Here is a 27,079-nt window from a genome sequence, read left to right on the forward strand (position 1 = left end):
ATAATCTTCCTGGTTCAGTTCAGGTGATGCTCTGGGGGAGGGTGTTGATACATTTGCTCAGCCCCAAAACTCAAAACAAAGCCCCAAAGTTCAAATTCAAACCCTGAACTATTCTTTCCACTCTCCTTTTTTTCATTTTTCTCATATACTGTTTGGACAACAATGACTTTGTACACCAAAACCGACAATACAGTGTGATAGAGCTCTGTGATATATTTTAGTCAAAGCCTAGTGGAGCTCTGAAGAGGAAATAATTTACATTGCCTGTGGAGTAAGGGAGGCTTCAAGAACCTGGTGTCCCTAAAGCTGCATCTGGAAGATGTGGAAGTTCATGCAATACTCAGGGAGTTAATATCTCCTCCAGGATGGAGCATGGAGTGAATGAAGAACAGTGGTAGTAAAGGCAGGCCAAAGTCATATTACAAACGCCCTTCAATTACTTGCTAAGAAAATTGGAGTGACTACTGTAGGCAGAAAAAAAAAAAGAGAATCTCATCATTATTTATGTCTCTTAGATAACTGTCAGCAGTGTGGGAGATAGACTTGAGTTCATAATTAAGGTTTTGTTTTTGTTTTTTAAGTTTTTTGGCCGCACCCATGGCATGTGGGATCTCAGTTCCTCCCCACCAGGGATCGAACTGTCGCCCTCTGCATTGGAAGTGCAGAGTCTTAACCACTGGTCTGCCGGGGAAGTCCCCCTATAATTAAGTTTTTTGCTTGTTTGTGTTGCTCTTTTAGACCCGGTGGGCCTAGATATGAGTGTTAACTAGATCAGCCTAAAGGCAGGAAGGAGATCAGGAATTTCTTTTCTACAGACACTTAGGGGCGAATTTAATAGATAGAAAGGTGATAAGGGATTAAACCAGAAATATTTCAGTGGCAACAGAGAGGCAGGGATAGATGGAAAGATTTCAGGGATAGCATGAGTCTTATGTCACCTGCTCTCTATACTATTATGTGATCTCAAACACTTGACAGTTGAGGCTTCCTCTGACTCACCCTGGCAAATGGCACACGTGGGGGGCTGTTTGCCAAGCTACCTGTGGTTCATTTGCTGCCCATTAGATTGCCAGCCTCTTTATGGCAGGGATCATCTTTTCACCTCTGTGTTCCTTGAGGTTCCTAATGACCTACAGAAAGGTGTGCTGAATGGTTGGTGACTGAGTGGAAACTAGACATTCATAAATGACTGAAGATTACAGGCTATCTGTCAGTAAAAGCACTAGCATTAAAGGTTCACTGATACCAAGACATTACATCAATTACCATTCAACCTAAACTCTGATAGCACTTTTCCCCCCTATTTTTATTAAGATGGTGAACTACCTGATCTCAGGGAGGCAGCAGTGAGGGGTGGTGTGAAGCAAGATCTTAATTCCCTGCCCAGGAACTGAACCTGGGTAGCCTGGATGAAAACCAGGAATCCTGGCCACCACGCCCCTGGTTCTTACCCCCAGTGAAAAATGCATTTCTCATGGAGACAAAACCTGTAAAAATAGGTACAAGTTTATTATTAGAGACACAGCACAAAAACAAGTGGGAGCGCACAGAGAAAGTTTGGTTAGTTAAGATAGAAGCAAGGCAGAGATGCACACCTGGAGAGAAAGGGTGTGGGCAGCCTCCCTAATGAGGCGGAGCCCAGGAAAGAGGCAGTTAAGTCATTTATACAGGGAGGTTCTTCCAGGTCTTTGTTTACCTTTGGCCAATTATCTGATTTCTTTTTTCACACCTGACCTGCCCTAGGACCCTCCCCAACATAAGTGGGCAACTTTTTTCCGAGATGGATTACAGCCCAGAGGCCTATGGGATGGCCTTAGCATCACAATATTATGGGATAGTGTCCCCTCCTTTTTAACCCCCAAGGAGCCTTTCTGCACATGTGCAATGTCTCCCTTGCCCCAAGGATGGGAAATGTATGACTTCTTGATCTTTTAACAGGGTTTAGCCTCTCTCTGTCCCTGCCATAAAAGTGTCCAATGTCCAGTTATCTACTCTATTCCTGTTGTTGTTTCTTATATTGAAGTGCAGATCTCGAAATATAGACAGGAGTCTGGTCATAAATATGTAGTCTGGGGCCCGTTTGTCTTTTGCCTCAGGAATTGCAAACAGGGGGCTGGTAATGAATGTCTGGCCTGGAGCTCATCTTCTTACCCCAGGAGGTGTGAACAGGAGGCCAGTTGTAAATGCCTAGCCTGGAGCCCATCTATCTCCTGCCTCATCCTTATCCCACAGTAACTATAGAGGCTAGAGTACTGGCTTCAAAGTAACTTTTTCAAACCTGATTTTATTGAGCTGATTTTATGTGCCAGGGAGTGTTCTAAGAAGAGACCCACAGCACAGGAGGTACAGGTTTCTATATCCTTTGACGGTTACTACAAACACGACTTAAGTCCCTAAGTCCCGATTGCAAACCAGCTTGCCGGACCAAACCTCTGACACTCGAATTTCTGGGGGTAAGCGTGAGTATGTTACTACGGATCGATTGCTTTTGCCTGGCGGAGACCTATCTGGAAGGGCCCTGCACTGGGAAGGCAAAGGAAAGGAGGTCAGTCAAGGACCGTACTCCTCGGGAGGGACCCAGAGCCACTGAGATTAGGGAAGCCAAGCTGGCTTGTTTGGCTGGGCATCCAAGCGGGTCGGAGAGTCCAGTCATGTTCGCCCACGCGGTGACGCGCGCCCTGCGCAAGAATAAGACCCTTCGCTACGGAGTTCCCACGTTGGTGAGCGCCGTGAGAAAAAAGTGGGGGAGGGATTCCGGAAGGGGTGGGACCACAAGTTTGGCTGGAAGGAGAGTTCTGTGAAACTGTAGCGCGTGCGACCGGGAACCGCAGTCTGGGCTAGGAAGGGGCTGGCGTTTAGGCCGTCCTAGTCTCCTAGTCTCTCCCCGCGCTGGTAGTGGGATCTCGAGTCCCCCTTTTACCTCTTTGGTAGTTACCTGGATGTGCTTCTGAGAGTGATGTCAGAACCAGATTTTAACCCAAGTCTGGGTGATTACTAACATTCCATCCTACCCCGCTCCGCGCCCGCCCGCCCCCAGCTACAGCTTGACGATACTCTGCATCATTGGAACTAGTTGTATTTACTTAATTTAACTGTATAATTTCGGGCATCTTCAGGTGTCAGCTTATTAGTTTGTGAACTGGCTTAATTCTTCCAGGGTTGTGATGAGTTAAATAAATCCTTGTGAATTGAACGAAGCACGTTGTAGCAGCCCTCAAAAGGTGGTCGCTGAATTATAGTTGATATTTTTAAAGCACGTTGAAAGTAGTTTTGGTGTCTATTTCTTTGCATCTATTCCTACGCGGAGTTCCCAGAAGGTTGCATTCGTCTTGAAATTTAGATTGTTGTTGGCTTAACACAACACCAACCCGAGTGGGAATCCAGCGAGACCACTCCGTTTCTTTTCAGTTTGACCTTGGCAAGTTACTTTGCTTCAGCAAGCCTTGATGTCATAGTAAATCAAACAATTTAAATAAAAAGCATGTGGACAAAGTCCACTTTCTTTTAAATAGTTTATTACTTTGGTATGGATTTGGTACAGCTGAAGTTACTAGCTTTTGCATTTAAGCAGGACTAAAGGAAAGAAGTGACCTTAGAAAAGTAATGAATTTTTTTACTCATCTTTGATGAATGTGGATTTCTTGCTCATCTTCGGAAACTCCTTTTTATCTTTCTAAAAGTTTAAAGAAAGCTATAAGACAATGTAGCTGGTGGGGAATGTGTAAAAACTATCCTCCCTGTAGATTCCCCTGCCACAAAATAGAGATCCATTCAAAAATACTGTGATTGTAGTCACTACCTTGAGGTCACCTGCATGTCCCACTGGAAGACAGTTTGATTTTGTTTCTTATCTTTCAAAATCATCAAAGCTAAGCTCTTAAAACCAGTAGTATTAAAGTACCTTCTAAGGTTTCCCTCATTTGTTTTATTTCATGGAGTGGAGACTACCACAGTAGACTTCTTCCCAAGTGTATTTCTCTATACTGATCTCTGTGTCTATATTGGACCTGTACTATACTGGACCTAGGTCTGTGCTGTTTCAAAATATGGGTCCTAGACATATAACTACTTTTGTAGAGGAAAATGTTGAATTCAGTACTCTAAAACCCAATACTACTAGAAAGACCTCAAAAGATACATCGTCTTCATCATGTATCAGTCAAATATTCCATAATTACTGTAGTATACTACTATACTTCAAGTTGAAATTATTTCCTCTCTTAGATAAATGTTAATGCTTGCTTCATAAGAATCTTTATTCAGCAACATACAGAAGAGGACTTAGAGTACCAGGTACAGGCCAATAATACTGTCCTTCCCTGCTCTCCCAAACCACTTGAAAAAGAGAATATATTTGTTGTCTCCCAAACCACTTGAAAAAGAGAGTATATTTGTTGTTTCAGTTTCCACACTGCGCATTTAGTCGGCAGAATTTACCTTTCTAATCTGACCAGTGACTACTGGTTTCTACATTCTAATAAATGAGCCCATTTAATGTTTTCTGTTCAGTTGTTTTTAGTTTATTCAGTGTTATGCAGCTATCACCACAGTCTAATTTTAGAACATTTTCATCACCCTAAGAGAAACACCATACTCACTAGTAGCCACTTCCTGTTGTCCCCTACCCTTCTCCCATCCTAGTTAACCACTAATCTACTTTTGTCTATAGATTTCATAGAATAATACAACTTATGGTCTTTTGTGACTGACTTTGTTCACTTAGCATAATGTTTTCAAGGTTCACTCATGTAACATGTATCAAAACCTCATTCCTTTTAATGGCTAAATAATATTCCATCAGTTGGAATATTTATTTTTCACTGATGAACATTTAGGTTGTTTTCATTTCTTGGCTATTATGAATGATGCTGCTATGAACATTCATGTACGGATTTTTGTATGGATGTGTTTTCATTTCTGTTGAGTAAATACCTAGTAGTAGAAATGCTGGGTCATATGGTAACTCCATGTTTAACATTTTGAGGAACTGCCAAGCTATTTCCCCAAAACTACGTCATTTTACGTTCCCACCAGCAATATATGAGGCTTCTGATTTTTCCATTCTTGCCAACAGTTTTCATTGTCCACTTTTGTTTTTAAATTAAACCCTTACTAGTGGGTGTGAAGTGGTATCTCACTGTGGTTTTGATTTGCATTTCCCTAATGACTAATGATGCAGGACATTCGTTCATACAGTGGATTATTGTTTATCTGTATATCTTCTTTGGGGAAATGTCTATTCAAGTCCTTTGCCCATTTTTAAATGGGGCTGTTTTTGTTTTTTTTGGGCAGAGGTTTTCTTAAACACCTGGAAGCAGTAAGTTTCCCAGTGTTTGTCAAGGGGCTCTGTGTGCTTGATTGGGTATGCCTTCAATACCCAGGCAGGTTACACTCCGCCTTAAGCTGTTACTTCTTGCTTGCTCAGAGCCTCAAGGTTAGCCACAGGTGAGTGTTTAGGGCCTTCTCAGATGTCTCCTGAGCTTACACACTGCTCTGGGCACGTGGACAGTTCTGCTCATGTGCATGTCCTTCCAGAGTGTCAGGAATATGTTTGAGCTTTTCAGAGTCCGCTGTGGACACCTTATGCCTCATATTTTCCTTTGAGTTTTTTGGTTAGACTGTTCCTTGCCCTGTTATCTACCACCTCAGGCAGTATGATGTTAAACAATGGCCTCTGAAGTTTTTCAGCAAACACTTCCAGGGAGAAGTCTGTTTGCACTAGTTGAACTCCAAGTCAGGAAAACTAAAGACAGCCTTGCGAGTGGGTCTTCCAGGGAACCACCAGACTGGTCAAATAATGAAAATTCTCAGGGAATAAGACTTCAAGGAGCTCCACCCCATTATGCCCCTTCCAGCAGTTACTGCTTTGTATCATGATTTTAGACTGCTGGTTTTCATGTTTACCAAGGAGTGTGGGTCGAGTCGTGGGAACAGGTAGGCTAAAAATGCCACCAAGCTTTCTGCTTTAACCGAGATTCAGTCATTCTCCTTACATAAATGTTCCCAACATCACTGCAGGCCTTTTTTAATTTCCAAAGTTCTGAAAAAATAGATTTGACAACTTTTGCCAGTGTTCTCATTGCTTTAATGGAGAGGGTTTTGGAGATTCTTACTCTGCCATTTCACTGATGTCACTTTTTTTGTTTTTGGGGGGGCTCTGGTGAGATTTTTCTAAATTTTCATTTGTTTATTGCTCTTTGAGGCACTTTTATGATGGTTCCTTTAAAATCTTTGCTAACGTCACTCGATAGTCTTTCCTAATTCAAGTTGCTGTTTCCTGATTCTTGTAACAAGTGAATGTTTATTTTATCTTGGACATTCTGTATAGTATGTTAGGAAACTTTATATTCTCTTTAGGTCTTCTACTTTAGCAGCGGTCACCATGCTTGCATTAAGCTTGTGGATAGAAGTTAATGTAGGTAGAGTAGATCACTGTGCCCTGGGGGTACTCCAAGTTCAGAGGGTTGGGGTGTACAGGAGGGACCAATACAGGAGACTGAGAAGGGTTCTCAGTGAGGTAAAAGGAAAACCAGGTTTAAGGGAAGAGAAGGAAAATGTGATCAACGGTGTCCAATTTTGCTCATGAAATAAGATGAGAACAGAGAGCTAAACGTTGCATTTAGTAACATGGATGTCAGTGATGGTTGGAATGGGTCTAAGAGAAAGTGGAAAGAGCAGCAAGCACAGACGACTTGTTTGAGAAATTTTACTGCAGGTGAGAACAAAGAAACGGGATAAGAACATGGGGAAGTAAGGTCTAGAGAAATTTGGTAATAAGATGGGAGAAATGATAGCATTTTTTATGATGAATCATGCAGTGTGGTGAGCAAGATTTTTGATGAATCACTGCCCTTCAGTATATAAGATGGTTGGGATCTAGTGCAGAAATGAAGATATTTAGCTAGGAGTGTAGATACCATGGTAATGAGTGGTCGGTAGTACAGTGCCATGTTGACACTAACTATGTAGCATTAGTACAGACTTCATAGATTAAGTGCACAGTTCTCCATAAAACTCCCCTCATCAGACACCAGCTGAAAGCTGTGCGATATTAGGCCACCTGTGCTTCTGATCAACTGGTTACAAATTCAGTGGTTCCTGATAGCCCTGAGCGAAAACAGGTAGTTCCTGAGCGAAAACAGGTTCAATAATTCAGTAGAATGACTCAGAACTCAGGAAAGCACTATACTTAGGATTAGTGTTTTATCATAATGGTTATGAATTGGGAACAGCTGAAAGAACAGGCCCTTAGGGCAAGGTCTGGGGACGGTCCCAAAGGCAGAGTTTCCTTGTTTTCTCCCTGTGGAATCAGGGTATGCCACCATCCCAGCACATTGATGTGTTCACCAACCAGGAAGCTCATCCAGAGTTTTTTATTGGGATTCTATTATTGGGATTTTCATCATCTATGGTTGATTGGATCATTGGCTGTGTGACTGAACTCAATCTCCTGCCTCACTTTCCTCCTTGGAGGTCAGAAGGTCAGGTGGCTATCACATGGCTCAAGGTCCCAACCCTCTAGTCACATGGTTGACCATCCCCGTATGACCAGCCTCTATCCTGTGACTATCTAAGGACCCACAGTGAGTCATCTCATTAGCATAAACTCAGCTGTGGTCCCAATAACAAAGATGCTCCTGTCACTCAGGAAATTCCAAGTGAGTAGCTCCCTCCCAAGAACCCAGGACCAAGACCAGACAAATTCTTTATTATGTAACACGTGGGTATTGCGATGGCAGTGGTGCAGAAAAGAGATGATGGGGGCCTAGACTAGAATATTAGAAGAAGATATAGTCCGAAATTGTCAGATTTAAGAAATATTTTGACAGAACTCAGTGATGGATTAGATGTGAGATAGGAATTAGAGGAGCTAAAGATGACTCCAGAGAAGCTGGCTTGAGTAATTGGATGAAAGTATTTGACCTTAATTGGGATGTGGAAGATTGATTAGCAGCAGATTGGGGCAGAAAGAGTGTTGGGGTAAAAAATCAAGAATTTTTTCATGTTAATTTATATATACCTGTTAAACTTTCAAGTGGAGATGTCAGGTAGGAGGGCAGGTCTTCACTTCAGTGGGATGTTTCCCACTGAGAATGTACATTTGGAAGTTGTTAGGTTATAGAAGCTATTTAAATCCATGGAACTGGATGGCATCACCTAGGGACTCTCTTGGTTGTGAATAGGTAAAAAAGGTGTGAAGACTGAGCCTTTTGAGATACTCCAACAATTTGAGATGGGAAGGTGAGGAAGAATGAATAAAGGGAGGCTGAGAGGAGTTAGGAAAATCACAGGTGTGTCTTTTTGTTACCAACTGGGGTTCTTGGCCTTCCTTAATCAACAGATATTGATAAGAGGCCAGACAAGAAATTCAGGCAAGACTTTATTAGCAGGGGGGAGCGAAAACAGGTAACAGGTTCCCTCGCTCGCTTGAACCCCTAGGGTGGGGGCCAGCTGATTCCTTATATGGGGAGAGCGTAGGGATGTGTCCATGGGTGGGGCTAAAGGGGTGGCTTAGGTGGTCTGCCCACCCCTGTGTGGTGCTGAGCGCAGGGGGCTTGTGCAGTACCCTGCTTTTACTCCTGACACCGTGTTTTTGAGCCTGTTATACACCCAACAGTTTGTACTTCCCACGCCCTCACCCCTATTGCCCCTCGCCTCTCCCCACTGGTAACCACTAGTTTGTTTTCTATATTTGTGAGTCTGCTTCTTTTTTTGTTTTATTCACTAGTTCATTGTATTTTGTAGAATCCACATATACGTGCTATCATAAAGTATTTGTCTTTCTCTGTCCGATTTATTTCACTTAACATAAGGCCTTACAAGTCCATCCATGTTGCTGCAAATGGCAAAATTTCATTCTTTTTTTATGGCTAAGTAAGATTACATTATACGTATATATACATGTATATATACATATATATATATACACACACACACACACACACACACACACATCTTTTTTTTTATGGAGTATAATTGCTTTACAATGGTGTGTTAGTTTCTGCTTTATAAAAAAGTGAATCAGTTATACATATACATATGTTCCCATATCTCTTCCCTCTTGCGTCTCCCTCCTTCCGACCCTACCTGTCCCACCCCTCCAGGTGGTCACAAAGCACCAAGCCGATCTCCCTGTGCTATGCGGCTGCTTCCCACTAGCTATCTGTTTAACGTTTGGTAGTGTACATATGTCCATGCCTCTCTCTCGCTTTGTCACAGCTTACTCTTCCCCCTCCCCATATCCTCAAGTCCATTCTCTAGTAGGTCTGTGTCTTTATTCCTGTCTTACCCCTACGTTCTTCATGACATTTTTTCCCTTAAATTCCATATATATGTGTTAGCATACGGTATTTGTCTTTCTCTTTCTGACTTACTTCACTCTGTATGACAGACTCTAGGTCTATCCACCTCATTACAAATAGCTCAATTTCGTTTCTTTTTATGGCTGAGTAATATTCCATTGTATATACGTGCCACATCTTCTTTATCCATTCATCCGATGATGGACACTTAGGTTGTTTCCATCTCTGGGCTATTGTAAATAGAGCTGCAATGAACATTTTAGTACATGACTCTTTTTGAATTATGGTTTTCTCAGGGTATATGCCCAGTAGTGGGATTGCTGGGTCATATGGTAGTTCTATTTGTAGTTTTTTTTTTCTTTTTTTTTTATAGGAGGCATTTTGTTGCTTGTATTGACTTTGCAGTCTCTTTTTTAGATGTTGGGGGTAGGAGTTTAGTAATTTATTTATTTATTTTTGCTGTGTTGGGTCTTCGTTTCCGTGCGAGGGCTTTCTCCAGTTATGGCAAGCGGGGGCCACTCTTCATCGCGGTGCATGGGCCTCTCACTATCGCGGCCTCTCTTGTTGCGGAGCACAGGCTCCAGACACGCAGGCTCAGTAGTTGTGGCTCACAGGCCTAGTTGCTCCGCGGCATGTGGGATCCTCCCAGACCAGGGCTCGAACCCATGTCCCCTGCATTAGCAGGCAGATTTTCAACCACTGCGCCACCAGGGAAGCCCTATTTGTAGTTTTTTAAGGAACCTCCATAGTGTTCTCCACAGTGGCTGTATCAATTTACATTCCCACCAACAGTGTAAGAGGGTTCCCTTTTCTCCACATCCTGTCCAGCATTTATTGTTTCTAGATTTTTATGATGGCCATTCTGACTGGTGTGAGATGATATCTCATTGTAGTTTTGATTTGCATTTCTCTAATGATTAGTGATGTTGAGCATTCTTTCATGTGTTTGTTGGCAGTCTGTATATCTTCTTTGGAGAAATGTCTATTTAGGTCTTCTGCCCATTTTTGGATTGGGTTGTTTGTTTTTTTGTTATTGAGCTGCATGAGCTGCTTATAAATTTTGGAGATTAATCCTTTGTCAGTTGCTTCATTTGCAAATATTCTCTCCCATTCTGAGGGTTGTCTTTTGGTCTTGTTTATGGTTTCCTTTGCTGTGCAAAAGCTTTGAAGTTTCATTGGGTTCCATTTGTTTATTTTTGTTTTTATTTCCATTTCTCTAGGAGGTGGGTCAAAAAGGATCTTGCCGTGATTTATGTCATAGAGTATCCTGCCTATGTTTTCCTCTAAGAGTTTGATAAGTTTCTGGCTTTACATTTAGGTCTTTAATCCATTTTGAGCTTATTTTTGTGTATGGTGTTAGGGAGTGATCTAATCTCATACTTTTCCATGTACCTGTCCAGTTTTCCCAGCACCACTTATTTGAATAGGCTGTCCTTTCTCCACTGTACATTCCTGCCTCCTTTATCAAAGGTAAGGTGACCATATGTGTGTGGGTTTATCTCTGGGCTTTCTATCCTGTTCCATTGATCTATCTTTCTGTTTTTCTGCCAGTACCATACTGTCTTGATTACTGTAGCTTTGTAGTATAGTCTGAAGTCAGGGAGCCTGATTCCTCCAGCTCCATTTTTCATTCTCAAGATTGCTTTGGCTATTCGGGGTCTTTTGTGTTTCCATACAAATTGCGAAATTTCTTGTTCTATTTCGGTGAAAAATGCCAGTGGTAGTTTGATAGGGATTGCACTGAATCTGTAGATTGCTTTGGGTAGTAGAGTCATTTTCACAATATTGATTCTTCCAATCCAAGAACATGGTATATCTCTCCATCTGTTTGTATCATCTTTAATTTCTTTCATCAGTGTCTTATAATTTTCTGCATACAGGTCTTTTGTCTCCTTAGGTAAGTTTATTCCTAGATATTTTATTCTTTTTGTTCCAATGGTAAATGGGAGTGTTTTCTTGATTTCACTTTCAGATTTTTCATCATTAGTGTATAGAAATGCCAGAGATTTCTGTGCATTAATTTCGTATCCTGCTACTTTACCAAATTCATTGATTAGCTCTAGTAGTTTTCTGGTAGCATCTTTAGGATTCTCTATGTATAGTATTATGTCATCTGCAAACAGTGACAGCTTTACTTCTTCTTTTCCAATTTGGATTCCTTTTATTTCCTTCTCTTCTCTGATTGCTGTGGCTAAAACTTCCAAAACTATGTTGAATAAGAGTGGTGAGAGTGGGCAACTTTGTCTTGTTCCTGATCTTAGTGGAAATGCTTTCAGTTTTTCACCATTGAGGACAATGTTAGCTGTGGGTTTGTCATATATGGCCTTTATTATGTTGAGGAAAGTTCTCTCTATGCCTACTTTCTGCAGGGTTTTTATCATAAATGGGTGTTGAATTTTGTCGAAAGCTTTCTCTGCATCTATTGAGATGATCATATGGTTTTTCTCCTTCAATTTGTTAATATGGTTTATCACGTTGATTGATTTGCATACATTGAAGAATCTTTGCATTCCTGGAATAAACCCTACTTGATCATGGTGTATGATCCTTTTAATGTGCTGTTGGATTCTGTTTGCTAGTATTTTGTTGAGGGTTTTTGCATCTATGTTCATCAGTGATATTGGCCTGTAGTTTTCTTTCTTTGTGACATCCTTGCCTGGTTTTGGTATCAGGGTGATGGTGGCCTCGTAGAATGATTTTGGGAGTGTTCCTCCCTCTGCTATATTTTGGAAGAGTTTGAGAAGGATAGGTGTTAGCTCTTCTCTAAATGTTTGATAGAATTCGCCTGTGAAGCCTTCTGGTCCTGGGCTTTTGTTTGTTGGAATATTTTTAATCACAGTTTCAATTTCAGTGCTTGTGATTGGTCTGTTCATATTTTCTATTTCTTCCTGATTCAGTCTTGGCAGGTTGTGCATTTCTAAGAATTTGATCATTTCTTCCAGATTGTCCATTTTATTGGCATAGAGTTGCTTGTAGTAGTCTCTCATGATCTTTTGTATGTCTGCAGTGTCAGTGGTTACTTCTCCTTTTTCATTTCTAATTCTATTGATTTGAGTCTTCTCCCTTTTTTTCTTGATGAGTCTGGCTAATGGTTTATCAGTTTTGTTTATCTTCTCAAAGAACCAGCTTTTAGTTTTATTGATCTTTGCTATTGTTTCCTTCATTTCTTTTTCATTTATTTCTGATCGGATTTCTTTATTTCTGATAACTTTGGGGTTTTTTTGTTCTTTCTCTGATTACTTTAGGTGCAAAGTTAGGTTGTTTATTCGTGATGTTTTCTGTTTCTTAAGGTAGGATTGTATTGCTATAAACTTCCCTATTAGAACTGCTTTTGCTGCATCCCATAGATTTGGGTCATCGTGTCTCCATTGTCATTTGTTTCTAGGTATTTTTTCATTTCCTCTTTGATTTCTTCAATGATCACTTCATTATTAAGTAGTGTATTGTTTAGCCTCCATGTGTTTTTTTTTTACTTTTTTTCCCTGTAATTCATTTCTAATCTCATAGTATTGTGATCAGAAAAGATGCTTGATATAATTTCAATTTCTTAAATTTTCCGAGTCTTGATTTGTGACCCAAGATGTGATGTATCCTGGAGAATGTTCCATGTGCACTTGAGAAGAAAGTGTAATCTGCTGTTTTTGGATGGAATGTCCTATATCAATTAAATCTATCTGGTCTATTGTGTCATTAAAGCTTCTGTTTCCGCGGGAAGATGGCGGAAGAGTAAGACGCGGAGATCACCTTCCTCTCCACAGATACACCAGAAGTACATCTACGCGTGGAACAACTCCTACGGAGCACCTACTGAACGCTGGCAGAAGACCTCAGACCTCCCAAAAGGCAAGGAACCCCCCACGTACCTGGTTAGGGCAAAAGAAAAAACTAAACAGAGACAAAAGGATAGGGACGGGTCCTGCACCAGCGGGAGAGAGCTGTGAAGGAGGAAAAGTGTCCACACACTAGGAAGCCCCTTCGCGGGTGGAGACTTCGGGAGGCGGAGTGGGGGAGCTTGGGAGCCGCGGAGGAGAACACAGCAACAGGGGTGCGGAGGGCAAAGCGGACAGATTCCAGCGCAGAGGATCGGGCCGACCGGCACTCACCAGCCGAGAGGTTTGTCTGCTCGCCCGCCGGGGCGGGCGGGACTGGGAGCTGAGGCTCCGGCTTTTGTCGGAGCGCCAGGAGAGGACTGAGGTTGGCGGCGTGAACACAGCCTGCAGGGCGTTGGTGCGCCGCGGCTGGCCGGGAGAGAGTCCGGGGAGGGGTCTGGACCTGCCGAAGAGGCAAGAGACTTTTACGTCCCTCTTTGTTTCCTGGTGCACGAGGAGAGGGGATTAAGAACGCTGCTTGAGAGAGCTCCAGGGACGGGCGCGAGCCGCGGCTAAGATTGCGGAGCCCAGAGACGGACATGGGACGCTGAGGCCGCTGCTGCTGCCGCCAGGAGGCCTGTGTGCGAGCACAGGTCACTAGCCACACGCCCTTCCGGGGAGTCTGTGCAGCCCGCCACTGCCAGGGTCCCGGGATCCAGGGACGGCTCCCCCAGGAGAGCGCACGGCGCCCTCAGGCTGCAGCGTCACGCCGGCCTCTGCCGCTGCAGGCCCGCCCCGCACTCCGTGACCCTCCCTACCCCCCGGCCTGGGTGAGCCAGAGCCTCCGAATCAGCGGCTCCTTTAACCCCGTCCTGTCTGAGCAAAGAACAGACGCCCTCCGGCGACCTACACGCACAGGCGGGGCCAAATCCAAAGCTGAGCCCCTGGGAACTGTCAGAACAAAGAAGAGAAAGGGAAATCTCTCCCAGCAGCCTCAGAAGCAGCGGATTAAAGCTCCACAATCAACTTGATATATCCTGCATCTGTGGAATACCTGAATAGACAAGGAATCATCCCAAATTAAGGAGCCCTGTGGATGAAAGGCTCTTGGTGCTGCAGCCAGGAGTCAATGCTGTGCCTCTGAGGTGGGAGAGCCAACTTCAGGACACTGGTCCACAAGAGGCCTCCCAGCTGCACATAATATCAAACAGCAAAAATCTCCGAGAGATCTCCATCTCAACACCAGCACCCAGCTTCACTCAACGACCAGCAAGCTACAGTGCTGGACATCCTATGCCAAACAACTAGCAAGACAGGAACACAACCCCACCCATTAGCAGAGAGGCTGCCCAAAATCATAGTAAGTCTACAGACACCCCAAAACACACCACCAGACGTGGACCTGCCCACCAGAAAGACAAGATCCAGCCTCATACACCAGAACACAGGCACTAGTACCCTCCACCAGGAAGCCTACACAACCCACTGAACCAACCTTAACCACTGGGGACAGACACAAAAAACAACAGGAACTACGAACCTTCAGCCTGCAAAAAAGGAGACCCCAAACACAGTAAGATAAGCAAAATGAAAAGACAGAAAAACACACAGCAGATGAAGGAGCAAGATAAAAACCCACCAGACCTAACAAATGAAGAGGAAATAGGCAGTCTACCTGAAAAAGAATTCAGAATAATGATAGTAAGGTTGATCCGAAATCTTGGAGATAGAATGGACAATAGAATGGACAAATTGCAAGAATCAGTTAACAAGGACCTAGAAGAACTAAAGATGAAACAAGCAACGATGAACAACACAATAAATGAAATTAAAAGTACTCTAGATGGGATCAATAGCAGAATAACTGAGGCAGAAGAACGGATAAGTGACCTGGAAGATAAAATAGTGGAAATAACTACTGCAGAGCAGAAAAAAGAAAAAAGAATGAAAAGAACTGAGGACAGTCTCAGAGACCTCTGGGACAACATTAAACGCACCAACATTCGAATTATAGGGGTTCCAGAAGAAGAAGAGAAAAAGAAAGGGACTGAGAAAATATTTGAAGAGATTATAGTTGAAAACTTCCCTAATATGGGAAAGGAAATAGTTAATCAAGTCCAGGAAGCACAGAGAGTCCCATACAGGATAAATCCAAGGAGAAATACGCCAAGACACATATTAATCAAACTGTCAAAAATTAAATACAAAGAAAACATATTAAAAGCAGCAAGGGAAAAACAACAAATAACACACAAGGGAATCCCCATAAGGTTAACAGCTGATCTTTCAGCAGAAACTCTGCAAGCCAGAAGGGAGTGGCAGGACATATTGAAAGTGTTGAAGGAGAAAAACCTGCAACCAAGATTACTTTACCCAGCAAGGATCTCATTCAGATTTGATGGAGAAATTAAAACCTTTACAGACAAGCAAAAGCTGAGAGAGTTCAGCACCACCAAACCAGCTCTACAACAACTGCTAAAGGAACTTCTCTAGGCAAGAAACACAAAAGAAGGAAAGGACCTACAATAATGAACCCAAAACAATTAAGAAAATGGGAATAGGAACACACATATCGATAATTACCTTAAATGTAAATGGACTAAATGCTCCCACCAAAAGACACAGATTGGCTGAATGGATACAAAAACAAGACCCATATATTTGCTGTCTACAAGAGACCCACTTCAGACCTAGAGACACATACAGACTGAAAGTAAGGGGATGGAAAAAGGTATTTCATGCAAATGGAAACCAAAAGAAAGCTGGAGTAGCAATTCTCATATCAGACAAAATAGACTTTAAAACAAAGACTATTAGAAGAGACAAAGAAGGACACTACATAATGATCAAGGGATTGATCCAAGAGGAAGATATAACAATTGTAAATATTTATGCACCCAACTTAGGTGCACCTCAATACATAAGGCAAATACTGACAACCATAAAAGGGGAAATCGACAGTAACACATTCATAGTAGGGGACTTTAACACCCCACTTTCACCAATGGACAGATCATCCAAAATGAAAACAAATAAGGAAACACAAGCTTTAAATGATACATTAAACGAGATGGAGTTAATTGATATTTATAGGACATTCCATCCAAAAACAACAGAATACACATTTTTCTCAAGTGCTCATGGAACATTCTCCAGGATAGATCATATCTTGGGTCACAAATCAAGCCTTGGTAAATTTAAGAAAATTGAAATTGTATCAAGTATCTTTTCTGACCACAACGCCATGAGACTAGATATCAATTACAGGAAAAGATCTGTAAAAAATACAAACACATGGAGGCTAAACAATACACTACTTAATAATGAAGTGACCACTGAAGAAATCAAAGAGGAAATCAAAAAATACCTAGAAACAAACGACAATGGAGACACAATGACCCAAAACCTGTGGGATGCAGCAAAAGCAGTTCTAAGGGGGAAGTTTATAGCAATACAAGCCCACCTTAAGAAGCAGGAAACATCTCGAATAAACAACCTAACCTTGCACCTCAAGCAATTAGAGAAAGAAGAACAAAAAAACCCCAAAGCTAGCAGAAGGAAAGAAATCATAAAAATCAGATCAGAAATAAATGAAAAAGAAATGAAGGAAACAATAGCAAAGATCAATAAAACTAAAAGCTGGTTCTTTGAGAAGATAAACAAAATAGATAAACCACTAGCCAGACTCATCAAGAAAAAAAGGGAGAAGACTCAAATCAATAGAATTAGAAATGAAAAAGGAGAGGTAACAACTGACACTGCAGAAATAAAAGAGATCATGAGAGATTACTACAAGCAACTCTATGCCAATAAAATGGACAATCTGGAAGAAATGGACAAATTCTTGGAAATGCACAACCTGCCAAGACTGAATCAGGAAGAAATAGAAAATATGAACAGACCAATCACAAGCACTGAAATTGAAACTGTGATTAAAAATCTTCCAACAAAGAAAAGCCCAGGACCAGATGGCTTCACAGGCGAATTCTATCAAACATTTAGAGAAGAGCTAACACCTATCCTTCTCAAACTCTTCCAAAATATAGCAGAGGGAGGAACACTCCCAAACTCCTTCTACGAGGCCACCATCACCTTGATACCAAAACCAGACAAGGATGTCACAAAGAAAACTACAGGCCAATATCACTGATGAACATAGATGCAAAAATCCTCAACAAAATACTAGCAAACAGAATCCAACAGCACATTAAAAGGATCATACACCATGATCAAGTGGGGTTTATTCCAGGAATGCAAGGATTCTTCAATATACGCAAATCTATCAATGTGATAAACCATATTAACAAACTGAAGGAGAAAAACCATATGATCATCTCAATAGATGCAGAGAAAGCTTTTGACAAAATTCAACACCCATTTATGATAAAAACCCTCCAGAAAGTAGGCATAGAGGGAACTTTCCTCAACATAATAAAGGCCATATATGACAAGCCCACAGCAAACATCATCCTCAATGGTGAAAAACTGAAAGCATTTCCACTAAGATCAGGAACAAGACAAGGTTGCCCACTCTCACCACTCTTATTCAACATAGTTTTGGAAGTTTTAGCCACAGCAATCAGAGAAGAAAAGGAAATAAAAGGAATCCAAATCGGAAAAGAAGAAGTAAAGCTGTCACTGTTTGCAGATGACATGATCCTATACATAGAGAACCCTAAAGATGCTACCAGAAAACTACTAGAGCTAATCAATGAATTTGGTAAAGTGGCAGGATACAAAATTAATGCACAGAAATCTCTGGCATTCCTATATACTAATGATGAAAAATCTGAAAGTGAAATCAAGAAAACACTCCCATTTACCATTGCAACAAAAAGAATAAAATATCTAGGAATAAACCTACCTAAGGAGACAAAAGATCTGTATGCAGAAAATTATAAGACACTGATGAAAGAAATTAAAGACGATACAAATAGATGGAGAGATATACCATGTTCTTGGATTGGAAGAATCAATATTGTGAAAATGACTCTACTACCGAAAGCAATCTATAGATTCAATGCAATCCCTATCAAACTACCACTGGCATTTTTCACAGAACTAGATCAAAAAATTTTGCAATTTGTATGGAAACACAAAAGACCCCGAATAGCCAAAGCAATTTTGAGAACGAAAGAAGGAACTGGAGGAATCAGGCTTCCAGACTTCAGACTATACTACAAAGCTACAGTTATCAAGACGGTATGGTACTGGCACAAAAACAGAAAGATAGATCAATGGAACAGGATAGAAAGCCCAGAGATAAACCCACGCACATATGGTCACCTTATCTTTGACAAAGGAGGCAGAAATGTACAGTGGAGAAAGGACAGCCTATTCAATAAGTGGTGCTGGGAAAACTGGACAGCTACATGTAAAGGTATGAAATTAGATCACTCCCTAACACCATACACAAAAATAAGCTCAAAATGGATTAAAGACCTAAATGTAAGGCCAGAAACTATCAAACTCTTAGAGGAAAACATAGGCAGAACACTCTATGACATAAATCACAGCAAGGTCCTTTTTGACCCACCTCCTAGAGAAATGGAAATAAAAACAAGAGTAAACAAATGGGACCTAATGAAACTTAAAAGCTTTTGTGCAGCAAAGGAAACCATAAAGAAGACCAATAGACAACCCTCAGAATGGGAGAAAATATTTGCAAATGAAGCAACTGACAAAGGATTGATCTCCAAAATTTATAAGCAGCTCATGCAGCTTAATAACAAAAAAACAACCCAATCCAAAAATGGGCAGAAGACCTAAATAGACATTTCTCCAAAGAAGATATACAGAGTGCCAACAAACACATGAAAGAATGCTCAACATCACTAATCATGAGAGAAATGCAAATCAAAACTACAATGAGATATCATCTCACACCAGTCAGAATGGCCATCATCAAAAAATCTAGAAACAATAAATGCTGGAGAGGGTGTGGAGAAAAGGGAACCCTCTTACACTGTTGGTGGGAATGTAAATTGATACAGCCACTGTGGAGAACAGTATGGAGGTTCCTTAAAAAGCTACAAATAGAACTACCATATGACCCAGCAATCCAACTACTGGGCATATACCCTGAGAAAACCATAATTCAAAAAGAGTCATGTACCAAAATGTTCATTGCAGCTCTATTTACAATAGCCCGGAGATGGAAACAACCTAAGTGTCCATCATCGGATGAATGGATAAAGAAGATGTGGCACATATATACAATGGAATATTACTCAGCCATAAAAAGAGACGAAATTGAGCTATTTGTAATGAGGTGGATAGACCTAGAGTCTGTCATACAGAGTGAAGTAAGTCAGAAAGAGAGAGACAGATACCGTATGCTAACACATATATATGGAATTTAAAAAAAAAATGTCATGAAAAACCTAGGGGTGAAACAGGAATAAAGACACAGACTTACTAGAGAATGGACTTGAGGTTATGGGGAGGGGGAAGGGTAAACGGTGACAAAGCGATAAAGAGGCATGGACGTATATACACTACCAAACGTAAGGTAAATAGCTAGTGGGAAGCAGCCGCATAGCACAGGGAGATCAGCTCGGTGCTTTGTGACCGCCTGGAGGGGTGGGATAGGGAGGGTGGGAGGGAGGGAGACGCAAGAGGGAAGAGATATGGGAATATATGTATGTATATAACTGATTCATTTTGTTGTGAAGCTGAAGCTAACATACCATTGTAAAGCAATTATACTCCAATAAAGATGTTAAAAAAAAAAAAAAGAAAAAAAAAGATCCCATTCTACTGTTACGCTCTCTGAGAGACAGACGGCTGTCATGGGTTGAACTGTGTTGCCCCCAAAGATATGTTCAAGTCCTAACTCTCTGGTACCTGTGAACATGACCTTATTTAGAAACAGTCGTTGCAGATTTAATCAAGTTAAAATAAGGTCATACTGGATTAGGGAGGACCATGATGCAATGACTGGTGCCTTATAGGAAGAGGAAAATTTGGACATGACACACGGGGAGAATGCCATGTGACGATGCAGGCACAAACTGGAGTTACGTTGCCACAAACCAAGGAGCACCGAGAGCTAGCAGCAACTGCCGGAAGCTAGGAGAGGGGCATGGGACAGAGTCTCCTTCTACGTCCCCAAGGAAGAACAAAGCAGACACCTTGATTTCAGACCTCCAACCTCCAAAACAGTGAGAGAATAAATTTCTATTGTTTTAAGCCAAAAAAAAAAAAAAAAAAAAAAAAAGCTTCTGTTTCCTTATTTATTTTTATTTTGGATGATCTGTCCATTGGTGTAAGTGAGGTGTTAATATCCCCCACTATTATTTTACTGTCAATTTTCTCTTTTATAGCTGTTAGCTGTTGCCTTATGTATTGAGGTGCTCGTATGTTGGGTGCATATATATTTATAATTGTTATATCTTCTTCTTGGATTGATCCCTTGATCATTATGTAGTGTCCTTCCTTGTCTGTTGTAACATTCTTTATTTCAAAGTCTATTTTATCTGATGAGTATTGCTATTGCAGCTTTCTTTTGATTTCCACTAGCATTGAATATCTTTTTCCATCCCCTCACTTTCAGTCTGAATGTGTCCCTACGTCTGAAGTGCGTGTCTTTTAGACAGCATATATGTGTTTTTGTATCCATTCAGCAAGCCTGTGTCTTTTGGTTGGGGCATTTAATCCATTCACATTTAAGGTAATTATCAATATGTATGTTCCTATGACCATTTTCTTAATTGTTTTGGGTTTGTTTTTGTAGGTCCTTTTCTTCTCTTGTGTTTCCCACCTCAAGAAGTTCCTTGAGCATTTGTTGTAGAGCTGGTTTGGTGGTGCTGAGTTCTCTTAGGTTTTGCTTATCTGTAAAGCTTTTGATTTCTCCATCGAATCTGAATGAGATCCTTGCCAGGTAGAGTAATCTTGGTTGTAGGTTCTTCCCTTTCATCACTTTAAGTATATCATGCCACTCCCTTCTGGCTTGTAGAGTTTCTGCTGAGAAATCAGCTGTTAACCTATGGAAGTCCCCTTGTATGTTGTCATTTTTCCCTTGTTGCTTTCAATAATTTTTCTTTGTCTTTAGTTTTTGCCAATTTGATTACTTGTGTCTTGGCGTGTTTCTCCTTGGGTTTATCCTGTATGGGAACTCTCTGCCCTTCCTGGACTTGGTGGCTATTTTCTGTCCCATGTTAGGGAAGTTTTCGACTATAATCTCTTCAGATATTTTCTCGGGTCCTTTCTCTCTCTCTTCTCCTGCCGGGACCCCTATAATGCGAATGTTGTTGTGTTTAATGTTGTCCCACAGGTCTCTTAGGCTGTCTTCATTTCTTTTCATCCTTTTTTCCTTATTCTGTTCCACAGCAGTGAATTCCACCATTCTGTCTTCTAGGTCACTTATCCGTTCTTCGGCCTCAGTTATTCTGCTATTGATTCCTTCTAGTGTAGTTTTCATTTCAGTTATTGTATTGTTCATCTCTGTTTGTTCTTTAATTCTTCTAGATCTTTGTTAAACATTTCTTGCATCTTCTCGATCTTTGCCTCCATTCTTTTTCCAAGGTCCTGGATCATCTTCACTATCATTATTCTGAATTCTTTTTCTGGAAGGTTGCCTATCTCCACTTCCTTTAGTTGTTTTTCTGGGGTTTTATCATGTCCCTTCCTCTAGTACATAGCCCTCTGCCTTTTCATCTTGTGTATCTTTCTGTGAATATGGTTTTTGTTCCACAGGCTGCAGGATTGTAGTTTTGTTTGCTTCTGCTGAACATTATTGCTACAATTTATGTCGTAGAGTGTTCTGCCTATGTTTTCCTCTAGGAGTTTTAGAGTCTCCAGTCTTACATTTAGGTATTTAATCCATTTTGAGTTTATTTTTGTATATGGTGTTAGAGAATGTTCTAATTTCATTCTTTTACATGTAGCTGTCCAGTTTTCCCAGCACCACTTATTGAAGATACTGTCTTTTCTCCACTGCATATTCTTGCCTTCTTGGTCATAGATTAATTGACCATAAGTGCATGGGCTTTCTCTCTTGTTCCATTGATATACATGTCTGTTTTTGTGCCAGTACCATAGTGTTCTGATTACTGTAGCTTTGTAGTACAGTCTGCAGTCAAGGAGCATGATTCCTCCCCCCCTGTTCTTTCTCAGGATTGGTTTGGGTATTCAGGGTCTTTTGTGTTTCCATACAATTTTCAAAATTATTAGTTGTAGTTCTGTGAAAAATGCCATTGACAATTTGATAAGGAATGCATTGAATCTGTATAATCTGTATATTAATTTTGTTGTTTTCTAGTGATGTCTTTAGGGTTTTCCAGGTATAGTATCATATCATTTGCAAACAGTGACAGTTTTATTTCTTCTTTTACAATTTGGACTTCTTTTATCTCTTTTTGTTCTCTGATTGCCACGGCTAGGACCTCCAAAATGTGTTGAATAAAAGTGGTGAGAGTGGGCATTCTCTTACCACCCACCTATATAAATACAGCATTCTATCTGAAAGTAGCAGAATACACATTTTTTTTTTAAGAATACACATTCTTTTCAAGTGCATGTGGAACATTTTCCAGGATAGATCACATGCTAGGCCACAAAACAAGCCTCAGTAAATTTAAGAAAATTGAAATCATATTAAGCATATTTTCTGACCACAATGCTATGAGACTAGAAATCAACTACAGGCAAAAAACTGCAAAAAACAGAAACATGTGGAGGTTAAACAATATGCTACTAAATAACCAGTGAATCACTGAAGATTTCAAAGAGGGAATCAAAAAATACTAAGAGAAAAATGAAAATGAAAATGCGATGATCCAAAACTTATGGGACCCAGCAAAAGCACTTCTAAGAAGGAAGCTTATAGCAATACAAGCTTACCTCAGGAAACAAGAAAAATCTCAAATAAACAAGCTAACCTTACACCTAAAGGCACCAGAGAAATAAGTACAAACAAAACCTAAGGGTAGTAGAAGGAAAGAAATCATAAAAATCAGAGCAAAAATAAATGAAACAGTGACTGAAAATACAATAGAAAAGCTGAAGGTAACTAAGTGTGGTTCTTTGAAAGGATAAAGAAAATTGATAAACCTTTAGCTAGACTCATCAAGAAAAAAGGGAGTGGGCCCAAATCAATAAAATTAGAAATTAAAAGGGGAAGTTATAACCAACACCACAGAAATTAAAAGGACTATAAGAGACTACTGCAAGCAACTGTATACCAGTAAAATAAGCAATGTAGAAGAAATGGACAATGTCTTAGGAAGGCACAATCTCCCAAGACTGAACCAAGAAGAAACAGAAAATATGAACAAATTACCAGTACTGAAATTGAATCAGTACCTAAAAAATTCCCAACAAACAAAAGTCTAGGACCAGTTGGCTTCACAGGTGAATTCTATCAAGCATTTAGAGAAGAGTTAACCTCTATTCTTCTGAAACTATTCCAAAAATTTGCAGAGGAAGGAACACTCCCTAACTCATTCCATGAGGCCAATATCACTCTGATACCAAAACCAAACATACCACAAAATAAAATTACAGGCCAATATCACTGATGAATATAGATGCAAAAATCCTTAACAAAATATTAGCAAGGTGACTCCAACAAATACATTAAAAGGATCATACACCATGATCAAGCAGGATTTGTCACAGGGATGCAAGGATTTTTGAATACCTGATTATCAGTCAATGTGATACACCACATTAACAAATTGAAGAATAGAAATCATATGATCATCTCAAAAGATGTAGAAAAAGCTTTTGATAAAATTCAATGTCCATTTATGATAAAAATCTCTTCAGAAAGTGGGCATAGAGGGAACATACCTCAACATAATACAGGCCATATATGACAAACTTACAGCTAACATCATCCTCAATGGTGAAAAGCTGAAATCATTCCCTCTAAGATCAGGAACAAGGCTGGTGGTATTCTTGAATATACCATGTACATTTGACAAGTGAGGGTGAGGCTTATTGGGCCATTCCCTCTTATTATTTGCTATGTCCAAGTTTTCCCATCCTCAAAAGGGAAAATCATTCTGGAGAGTCACATCTTCACGGGTCAACTGTTTAGTTTAGCCAAGAGTCAGCAGCGAACTAATACTTGCTTTTCAAAAGGAGTATACCTGTAGTCATGTTGGGGAGATGATGAATCTGAAGCCTCAAGGGGTAGGGCCTCTTGAGTAGAAGCTGCCTCCCTTTGCAGGAGGCTCCATTTGCAGTATCATCAGTCACAGAGGCTGGTAACTCAAAAGGTTCATGGCTGTGTGAGCCCAAAGGTAGAGAGTGTGGAACAGCTTGCTGGCAAGTTTCCAAGACAGCCTTTTGGTTTGGGTCTTGTCTTAGTCCATTTGGGCTGCTAAAACAAAATACCATAGACTGGGTAACTTATAAAAACAGAGATTTACTTCTCACAGTTCTGAAGGCTGGGAAATCTAAGATCAAGTCTCCAGCAGATTCAGTGTCTGCTGAGAGCCTGCTTCCTGGTTCATAGCCAGTGCCTTCTCACTGTGTCATCACATGGTAGAGGGAGCTAGGAATATCTCTGGAGCCTCTTTTATAAGGCACTAATCCCAATAATGAGGGCTCTATCCCTAAAAGCATCTTTTAAAGGCCCCACCTCCTAAAACCATCATCTTTGGGCGTTAGGATTTCAACATATGAATTTTAGGGGAACACAAACATTCAGGCCATAGCAAGTCTCACTCAAAGGATGCTGATTTCAGATTATCCAATATAAAGAAAAAATAAGGTTCCTCAAAGAAGCACATAACTCTCTCCAATATTCAAAGAGTTCAGTATGGTGCTAAACCTCTTTCTTGTGTGTTTGGGGGTCAAGGAGGCAGCAGTTTTTCCTTGTTTGACAGAAAGATTGAGCTTTGTGAATCCTCACAGAATCCTAAACAGTTTTGCTTGTTGAGAAGCCCTCTGGATTGTGTCACGGTTAATCAGACAACCCTGCTAGTGGAAATGTGCTAATGTCAGTCAGAGCCATGAGACTGTGGCTTCTGATATGCCAACTAACAAGGTATCATCTATACAGTGAAATCTTTGGACACCAGAAAACAGAGGCACTAAATCCAGACCCACTCTGCTTACGGCTCAACCAAATTAACTTCTAATGTTTTTGGCCCGTCTAATGTCTAAATCTTCATTGTGGACATCCTTTATTTCCACTCTTAGAATGCTTTGACTCAGCAGCTACAGCTGCACTGCATTTTGGCTGGGGCTACAGGTCTTTCTGCCTCCATTATCATAATAACATCCTTCCACATCCTACTTTGGAGGAGAATGAGCAACAATTAAAGTAGCATTTGATTGACTTGTTTGAATCCTAACTTTTGCTACTCAGCCTCTAAACACACTTTAAAGGTAGGACAGAGGGGAACCCTTAGTCCCTTCTTGTCTACTACTTGGGCAAGACCATTCAGTAATGGACCCAGGTGAGTCTTCTAGTATCCTGTAAGCTGGCCTGTGGGGGCTTTTGTTCTTTTATTCCAGAAAACTATGTCCCTGTCAGCACGCCATCTTTGTCACCAAAAACTGTCCAGAAATGTGATAGGTCTAAGATTTTACCCTACATGCAACTTAACAAGTTAGCCTGCCACAGTTTCAAGGATGCTGGCAGAAGATAATATGATGCCTGGTTCAGAAAAAGGAATTTATTACTTATAGCACAGCAAGGAGCATGAGTTTCAAGTTCTTGTCAATTTAACTTACTGTAAAATCTCAGTGGGGTAAGGCAGAGGGGTCCTGGGGATACTGCACATATAGTACTTTTACATCATAACTGAGGAACTCTATGCTTTGGGAAACCAAATCTTTCATGGTAGGGTAGCAAACCTGCCCAATTTCTGCCCCGAAGGAAGACACTGTCTTTATTATATTGGACAGTAAACAAACCTGTCTTCTGTTCTGGAGTGTGACATTTTATCTTCCAAGTCAGTGCACTACGCAAACATCCTTGAGGATGTTCTAGAATAGTACCTGTCAGTGCTTCTGCATGTAAGATGTACAGAAATGTAAGAGATGCATGGAGAACTGTCTCCCTCCAGGTAAAGATATAGATAAATGTATTATCTAGTTCAGCCTTCTGAGAGGGACTGGAGGCAATTATACCCCAGTAGCAGTAAACACACTTCATCCCCAGATCTTGTGTTATAAAAAGCACAGTGTGCTCAAAGAAACCAGGTATCCTTGAAGAAACTGCTAATTACAGGACTCAAGCAGGTAAAATACAAGATAAGCCTGAAATATTTTGTGCCAAAGAGTAATAAAATGCTCAAATAATGATGGAGATATGTTGAAATGACACAGATACCAGCTTAAAGATGCTCCCGTGGGTCAAATCCAAGGCAATTTAGCATTAAAGTAAGTGAATTAGAGTAATGGACTATAAGCCTTTAATTATATGGAAGCCAACGAGTCCATACTGACACAATAAACAAAGGAAGTAAGGGAAGGGGGAAATCTGTTTATTACAGTAGAATGCCAAGTAATACATGTGGATAGAATGATGGGTAGAAAATCATCATTTGACAGTCTTCATTGTAACAACTCTTTCAGTGGAGGATTATCAATAAATCCTAAAATTAGTGGGTAAAAAATTGATGAGGAAAAGAATAATAACATAGTCTTAAAGTAATTCTCCATAAATTTCACATTAATTATAAAGAGAAACATGGTCACTTTTCAGTAGAGCCATCTATTAGACAACACTCTAAGTGTTCAAAGTTAACATAACCAATAATAGGACTGACCGACATCTTTACCTACTGATAATAGGTGCTGAGATGGACATAACATTGATCACTTTTGTGGTACTGATTCCAAAAATAAAGTCACAGCTAAACGAAAATTGATGGATTTTCTACAAAATAATTGTAGTATATTCTTGTCATGAAAGACAATAAAAGACTAAGGAACTGGTCCAGGCTGTAGATTAAAGAGACATGGCAACTGAATGGAATATGTTAGGACAGGGAAAAAAGATGTAAA

At 40.6% G+C, this 27,079-nt stretch overlaps 1 protein-coding gene across 2 annotated transcripts in view; it reads left to right on the forward strand.

Moving 5' to 3' along the window:
• Positions 1-2,551: 2,551 nt before the first annotated feature.
• SYNJ2BP (synaptojanin 2 binding protein) overlaps positions 2,552-27,079 on the forward strand; it is a 101,964-nt gene continuing 77,436 nt past the window's right edge. For both annotated transcript variants that reach the window (XM_060140207.1, XM_060140198.1), the window contains exon 1: positions 2,552-2,720. The gene's annotated coding sequence lies outside the window, so the exon portion shown is untranslated. The remainder of the gene's footprint in view (positions 2,721-27,079) is intronic.

Source organism: Lagenorhynchus albirostris, chromosome 1 (assembly GCF_949774975.1).
Source record: "Lagenorhynchus albirostris chromosome 1, mLagAlb1.1, whole genome shotgun sequence".
Taxonomy (NCBI): domain Eukaryota; kingdom Metazoa; phylum Chordata; class Mammalia; order Artiodactyla; family Delphinidae; genus Lagenorhynchus; species Lagenorhynchus albirostris.